We start from the raw sequence: 7,432 nt of genomic DNA, 5'->3' as shown, positions 1-7,432 counted from the left end.
GAATAAGTCTTAATTCCAGTAACAGTCTAGTCCGAGTTGCTCCCCACAGTCTCCCATGCGGTGCAGTTTCTCAAGGGCTTGGGCCATCTTCTGCTTTCCCAGGCCACAGCAGAGGTGCTGGTTCCAGTCCCGGCTGCTCCACTTCCAATCCAGCTCTCTGCATGTTTCCATGTGGGAAACCCAGAGGAAGCTCCTATCTCCTAGCTTCGGATTGGAATAGCTCACTCTGTTGCGGCCAGTTGGGGAGTAAACCAGCAGATGGAAGACCTCTCTCTCTTTCTCTCTCTCTCTCTCCTTATCTTTCTATATAACTCTTTCAAATAAATAAATAAATCTTTAAAAAAAAAAAAAAAAGAGAGGAGCTGGATTGGAACCAGTGCCCGTATGGGAGGCCGGCACTGCAGGCAGCGGGTTTACTCAATACGCCACAGTGCCAGCCCCTACAGTGTCTTTATCTAGAGCAATTATCCAGGCTGGCACCGCGGCTCACCAGGCTAATCCTCCACCTAGCGGTGCCGGCACACCGGGTTCTAGTCCCGGTCGGGGCACCGGATTCTGTCCCAGTTGCCCCTCTTCCAGGCCAGCTCTCTGCTGTGGCCCGGGAGTGCAGTGGAGGATGGCCCAAGTGCTTGGGCCCTGCACCCCACGGGAGACCAGGAGAAGCACCTGGCTCCTGCCATCGGATCAGCGTGGTGCGCCAGCCGCAGTGGCCATTGGAGAGTGAACCAACGGCAAAGGAAGACCTTTATCTCTCTCTCTCTCTTTCTCTCTCACTCTCACTGTCCACTCTGCCTGTCAAAGAAAAAAAAAAGAGTAATTTTGCAGACTCTCTCTCTCTCTCTCTTTCTCTTTCTATCTCTGCCTCTCTGTAACTACGCCTTTCAAATAAATAAATAAATAAATAAATATTTAAAAAGGAAAACAAAAAAACCAATATGTGATAGTCACAGAAAGAATTCTCTGGATCATGGGCTCTGAAGATTCTCCTGCTCAAAATACTATAGATGAAAAAACAAACAAAAAAGAAATACTATAGGCTTCTAAAAATTAATCAGAATCAAATATTTTGAATGAGCAGTGCATGGTAGAAGTCCTGATAATAAGTGTCAAAGTCAATTAATTATAGGAAGTAAGTCTGGATAATTACTCTATTTTTTTTTCTTTGACAGGCAGAGTGGACAGTGAGAGAGAGAGAGAGAGAGGTCTTCCATCCACTGATTCACTCCCCAGATGGCCGCAACAGGCAGAGCTGAGCCGATCTGAAGCAAGGAACCAGGAGCTTCTTCTGTGCCTTCCACACGGGTGCAGGGGCCCAAGGACTTGGGCCATCTTCTACTGCTTTCCCAGGCCATAGCAGAGAGCTAGATCATAAGAGGAGCAGCTGGGACTAGAACCGGTGCCCATATGGGGCACCGGTCCCTAAGGCCAGGGCGTTAACCCACTGGGCCACTGCGCTGGCCCCAATAATTCCTTTTTAAACACAGTAAGCTGGGGCTGGTGCTGTGGCTCTGGCGTAGTGAGTTAAAGCCTCCTCCTGCAGTGCTGGCATCCCATATGGGAGCCAGCTTGAGTCCCAGCTGCTCCACTTCCCATCCAGCTCTCTGCTATGGCCTGGGAAGGCAGTAGAAGATAGCCCAAGTCCTTGGGCCCCTGCACCTGCGTGGGAGACCAGGAAGAAGCTCTGGCTCCTGGCTTCGGATCGGCACACCTGTGGCTATGGGGGCCAGTTGAGGAGTGAACCAGCAGATCGAAGACCTCTGTCTCTCTTTCTCTCTCTGCCTCTCCTCTCTGTGTGTAATTCTGACTTTCAAATAAATAAACGAATCTTAAAAAAAAAAAAAACAGTAAGCTTATTTCAGTGCAAAAATTTCGAAAGTCACATGACTTTTTCATAAAATGCAGCTCCCACTACGTTTTTGAAGGTCTTTTGTGAATGTGTAGATATTGCCTCACATTAATTTTTAAAAAAAAAAAGACTTATTTTATTTATTTGAAAGACAGAGTTAGAGAGATAGAGAAAGAGAGAGAGAGAAATGTCTTCCATCTGCTGATTCACTCCCCAAATGACCAAAATGGCCGGAGCTGTGCTGATTAGAAGCCAGAAGCCAAGAGCTTCTTCTGGGTCCCCCACGCAGGTGCAGAGGCCCAAGGACTTGGGCCATCTTCTACTGCTTTCCCAGGCCATGGCAGGGAGCTGGATTGGAAGCAGAACAGCCAGACTTGGCCAGCACCCATATGGGATGCCAACACCACAGGCCTGGGCTTTAAACCCACTGAGCCACAAGCCAGCCCCTCACATTTTTAAAAGTGCAGGTTTTACATGTCACAATATGTCAAAATTAGGGTCCATGTTGTGGCTTAATGGGTAAAGCTGCTGCCTGCTGTGCCGGTATCCCATGTGGGCTCCAGTTCCAGTCCCGGCTGCTCCACTTCCCATCCAGCTCTCTGCTAATGGCCTGGGAAAGCAGTGGAAGATGACCCAAGTGCTTGGGCCCCTGCACCCAAATGGGAGACCCAGAGGAGGCCCAGCTGCCATTGCAGCCATTTGGGGAGTGAACCAACGGACTGAAATTCTTGCTCTCTCTCTCTCTCGCTCGCTCTCTCTCTCTCTCTGCCTCTCTGTGACTCTGCCTTCCAAGTGAATTCAAGATTAAGCACTTTTGTTTTGTTTTGGCTGGAGGCACTCTATCACCAACAATGACAGAATACGGTTTGCTGGGCATCAGAGCAGAAAAGACACACAATTATTTCGAGCCCAGGGAGAACCCTGTGCCAAACAGGATTCACATCCGGCAACTGCTTTAGGCAAAGAAGCACCCAGAGCTGAGTGCCAGCTGCCCGTTGTCCACCTGTCCTTGGGGCTGGGAGCTTTCTCAGCCTGTCCTGGGTTTTCTGACCTTGCCACTCTAGGGGAGGCCTGGCCAGGGATGACCCAATGTCCCCTACACTGTGCTCTCTTTGGAGTTTGGACTAGGGTTGGGGAGTTTGGAAAGAAAACCAAAGAAATCAGGTCCCTTCTTGTCACCTGGCATCCAGGTGCATGACAGCTGTGGCTGACCACGGGTTATCACCAGAGGACTGTCCACATCTGTCAGGGAGGGGCAGTAGCTCCCCCTGCTGGAGCGGAGTCAGCCATTGACTACTTAGGGTCTCTCTCAGGAGTATTTGTCTCTTCTCCATCCGTCTGCTTATGCAGTTATCTGTTTGTATCAGGATGCACTCACATGTGGGGTTTTATTCATGGTTATAACCCGATATTAAGTTACTCCTCTTGCTGCTCACCGGGTTCCAGATAAGAGCACAAGCAGCTGTCTTGGGCTCGCTTCTGCTAGCGTTTCCATGGACACCCTCGTCTTGTTGGAGCCAACACACTGTGCTCCTGCATCGGAGGCTGGGGGAGCTCTCTGGAGGGTCTAGGCAGAGCAGCACCGCCCCTTGGTGACCCGGCGTGTGGGCCTGTAGGGCTGCAGCCTCAGGGGCTGGAAGGGCTCGGGACAACTCAGTCTGGGGAGATGCCTCTCTCCCGATACCACCTGCTGGTGCTGATGGAGGCACAGGGCCCTTTAAACCGCCCAGGGGGTTCAAGGCTCAAGTTCAGAAAAAAAACTCCATTGCTGTGCTTACGCTGGTTTGCAGGTCATACTTGCTGCTTGTTATGTGAGTTTCCCAAGGCAATGAAAAGGTCGATCATCTTATCTCCTGCAACTTGGCTGCCATCAGACACCTAGAACAAGCCCCTATTCTACACCAAAAACTTCATATGGCAGAAAGCAACACAAAATCACTTTTCCCGGAGCTAACAATGAGCCAATGCAAACACCTAGTGCACTCTTGCAAGAATTGTGCCCCCTCACCCCGTCAGCCCCACTGCTACAAGCAGGAGTGAACCCGCGAGGACTTGCTCCTAAGAAGCTCTGGCAAGTGGACTTCACCCACATTCACTCCTTGGGTCAACTTAAGTTTGTCCAAGTGGTGGGAGATACTTATTCAAAGGCTGTATTTGCAGCAGCCCAATCCGGAGAAAAGGCTAGAAATGTGATAAAGGCGGTTAAGTCAGCCCTGCTGGTCCTCGGTGTCCCCTGGAAAATAAAGACTGATAACGGGCCAGCGTATACACCACAGGAATTTAATTCCTTCCTGAGGTCCTGGAACATACAGTGTGACACAGGTATCCCATACCTGTGAGAGACATGTGGGGTCAAGCCAGGGATGCTGCAGCCACGGCCGCCCAGGTCTAGGGGAGAGCACAGAGGTGACACAGGCCCTCCAACCACGGCTGTTCCTATTGTGCTGATCTGTCCCAGAGGTCATGGGCACTCACAGCTGCTGCTCTCCCACCCTGACCCAGTTCCCACAGGGCACAGCTGAATCTCAGGCATTGCCTGCAGGGTCCTGAGTGGGTCTCTGCCTGGGGCTGGGGGCTGTGGAGCTGCCTACGCTCTCCAGGAACACGGGGAAGCTTGCTGCCGCTGGGCACCGGGGTCACAAACTGGAGCAAACTCGTTTCCATGGAACAATTTAATACAGACTCAGCACCACCTGAGGGTGGCGGTGGGGGAGGGGGCGGGGAGGAGAGTACAGTGGCTCCTGGCACGGCTGTTGTCTTCCAGTGTCAGGGTGTCCTGGCCCCAGGAAGAGCCTGGGCGGTGGGGGCTCAACCAAGTGCATAGGATGCCGTGAAGACACACGGAAGGCTGCTGCCCAGCCTGGGCAGGACAGATGCTGGACTCGGCCTCTCTTCTAGGAGGCACCCATCATCCAGGTGCCCCACAGAATAAGAGGTAAGGAGGCCTCTGGCCAGGGAGGGCACGCGGGCCTGGTCTCCCATCCCAGGGCTGGCTCTGGCCGGCTCCAGCCCGTGACTGTCCCCAGAGTGCGTGGGGCTGCCATGCCAGTAGGGGGGAGTCTTCAGCTGTGGCCCCCAGGCGGGGACAGCCTGCATGGGCCCTGGTTCTGGGGGCTCTGAGGCCTGTGGAGGAGCCCACATCCACAGGCCCTCCCGGCTGCCAGCGTCGGAGGAGTCGTCCTCCCTGTGCTCTGGCCCGCTCAGGTTAGGGAGACTGGCGCACTGGCACAGGCCTCCCCACCTCGAGCACTTTGGAGACTCCGTGGGGCTGGCAGAACCTGGAGACTCTGCGGTCCCCACAGGGGAGCCCAGGCCGAGGGGCTCTGGGCTGCCTTCCCAGCTCTCCTCCTCCTCCATGCCTTCCCTCTTGGTGATGCGGAGGCCAAAGCTTCCTGGAGGACGGATCATCACTGCACGGGTAGCGGGACCCCTGGTCTGCTCCCACACTGCCACTGTGTCCTGAATGGTGATTTTGGCCTTCGGAGCAGTGGGGGCAGGAACGTGCATCTGGGGGACGCGTGCCTGCCCCAGGGGCCTGCTGCACTGTTCGATGGCCTTGGCTGGAAGAAGAAGAGACGCGGTTTGCTTCTCCACAGCCCCCGTCTGGCCTGCAGGGTGCCTGCCCCGACCTCATCCTGGGGTCCCCATCACCACGTGTGACGCTGAGGACTCTTCCAGGCTGCTGGCCCCAGAGGGGAGGGTGTGTGCAGCCCGGGCAAGGGGAGCCCTGGGACACCACCGGCTCCTCCTGCACAGCCCCACAGGGTGGATGGCCCTGAACTCCTTGCCTCACTCTCATCTCTGGGGACCCAGGCACCAACTCAGGACCCCATCACCTACCCCACCTGACCTGCTGCGCCCTAACAGTGCATTGGCTGATTTCCCGCATCTGAGTCCCTCCTACATGGCTGGAAAGGAACTGAGCCTAAGATGATGGGGGTGAGAGCTGGGGCTGTGGGGCAGACATGGAGTCTGGTTCAGGCCCTTGGGGACAGGGAATGCAGTTTCTAAAGAGGTGGCAGGGGTGCCCTGTGTCCTCTGCCCCTGGGCCACTGTCTCTTTCCTGGTGAGACTGGGCTGTCACCGCTACTGTCCCAGGAGCACCCAAGGAGGCAGCACCTGGAGGCACAGTGGGGCCTCCCCAGTGCCTGGACAGCCTGCACCTGGGCCCCCACTTAGAGCCTCTAGAGCTGGGACAAGCCCATCTCTGCTCTGCATGGGGACCCAGGCGCTCAGGTCCATGATGGCAGCAGCAGCAGGGGATGAGCACGGGGACCCCTCCCCACTAGAGCCCAGAAGCCAGCGATGCTCCGGGTCCCGCTGCCTTCTGTTGGCCCGAGGCTAGGGCTGCAGAGCCCACACTCTTGTTTTCTGCCGTGGGGCCCCCAGCCCTGCCTCTGTGCCCAGCCCTGCTCGCAGGAGTGCACTCGGCCCCCACAACTGCGCTCAGGGCACCTGGGCCTTCCAGGGGTTCTCAGATGGCTGAAGGGGATCCAGTGCCGGTAGCCTTTACATCACTGCACAGGGTCTCCCACAGCCCCACCTCCCTCTAGCCCTGCCCACATGCAGGTGGGAGCCCCGCCCACCCCTGTCCTAGGAGGGTCCTGTGTGCAGACAGCTGTGGTCATCGGGCCAGGAGCCTGTGTGGGGTCAGTTGGGGAGGGGCCCCCTGGGCAGGCAGGGCCACTTCTCATCTTGCTGGAGTGGGGGTCCAGCTGTGCTCCAGGCTCCTGGGGGCACTGAGCCAGGGCACCTGCTCCAGACCTGGGCAGGGTAGCTCAAGGCGGGGCCTCCAATCCACTCCAGAGTGGGGGTCAGCCGAGGAGCCAGAGCCACAAATGTCCTGAGGACAGCTCCACGGCCCGGCCCCAGAGTGGTGGGGGGAGAGCCGGCACCCACAGGAGGATTCTGGGAAGCTGCCCGAGGCCCTGCCAGGCCATGCTGACAGAGCTTCAGAAAGCAGAACTGCTGAGCCCGCGGAGGACAAGGAGGACCAGGAAGAGGTGAGGCCCTGGGCGGGGATGTCAGGGCCTGGCACTCCCACTACTGACTCCCCCAAGGGAGCATGGGACGGGGCCGTGTGCTGGACTCACCTTCGGGAGGCAGGAGGCACTGGAGCTTCCCCAGCTCACGCATGGAGGCCCGCAGCTGCCTGATGACCGCGTCCTCGCTCAGAGACCAGGCCTGCTTCAGGGTCACCTGCAGGAACTCCCGGAGGTGGTCCCGGGGCATCTTCAGCAGGCGCTCTAGACATGGGGGTGGGTGTCAGGCTGGGAGGGGCCCTAGGGATGGCGCAGCCACCATGGCTGCTCCAAGCCCTGTCCCAGCACCAGACATGGGCTGCAGACACCCTTGGACACCCTTGGGTGTCACGCCAAGCACTAGAGGGACTGCTCAGGGGCCAATTTCCAGTGCGATGACCCTGGCCACTTCTCCTTGTGGTCTGTGGGGGCCTGGGATTGGGGATGCAACAGGGGGATTCTCAGTGCCCTCCTGAAGGGAACCCAGGCCTCCCAAACCCCCTCATCCCTCCCTCAAGCCCTGCTCCCGAGGGACAGGCAGGGGACCCCCAGCTCCTCCGTCCCC

Source organism: Oryctolagus cuniculus, chromosome 18, assembly GCF_051225735.1.
Source record: "Oryctolagus cuniculus isolate XC-2025 breed Fujian yellow rabbit chromosome 18, ASM5122573v1, whole genome shotgun sequence".
Classification (NCBI taxonomy): Eukaryota; Metazoa; Chordata; class Mammalia; order Lagomorpha; family Leporidae; genus Oryctolagus; species Oryctolagus cuniculus.
Note: the sequence above shows the minus strand (reverse complement) of the source record.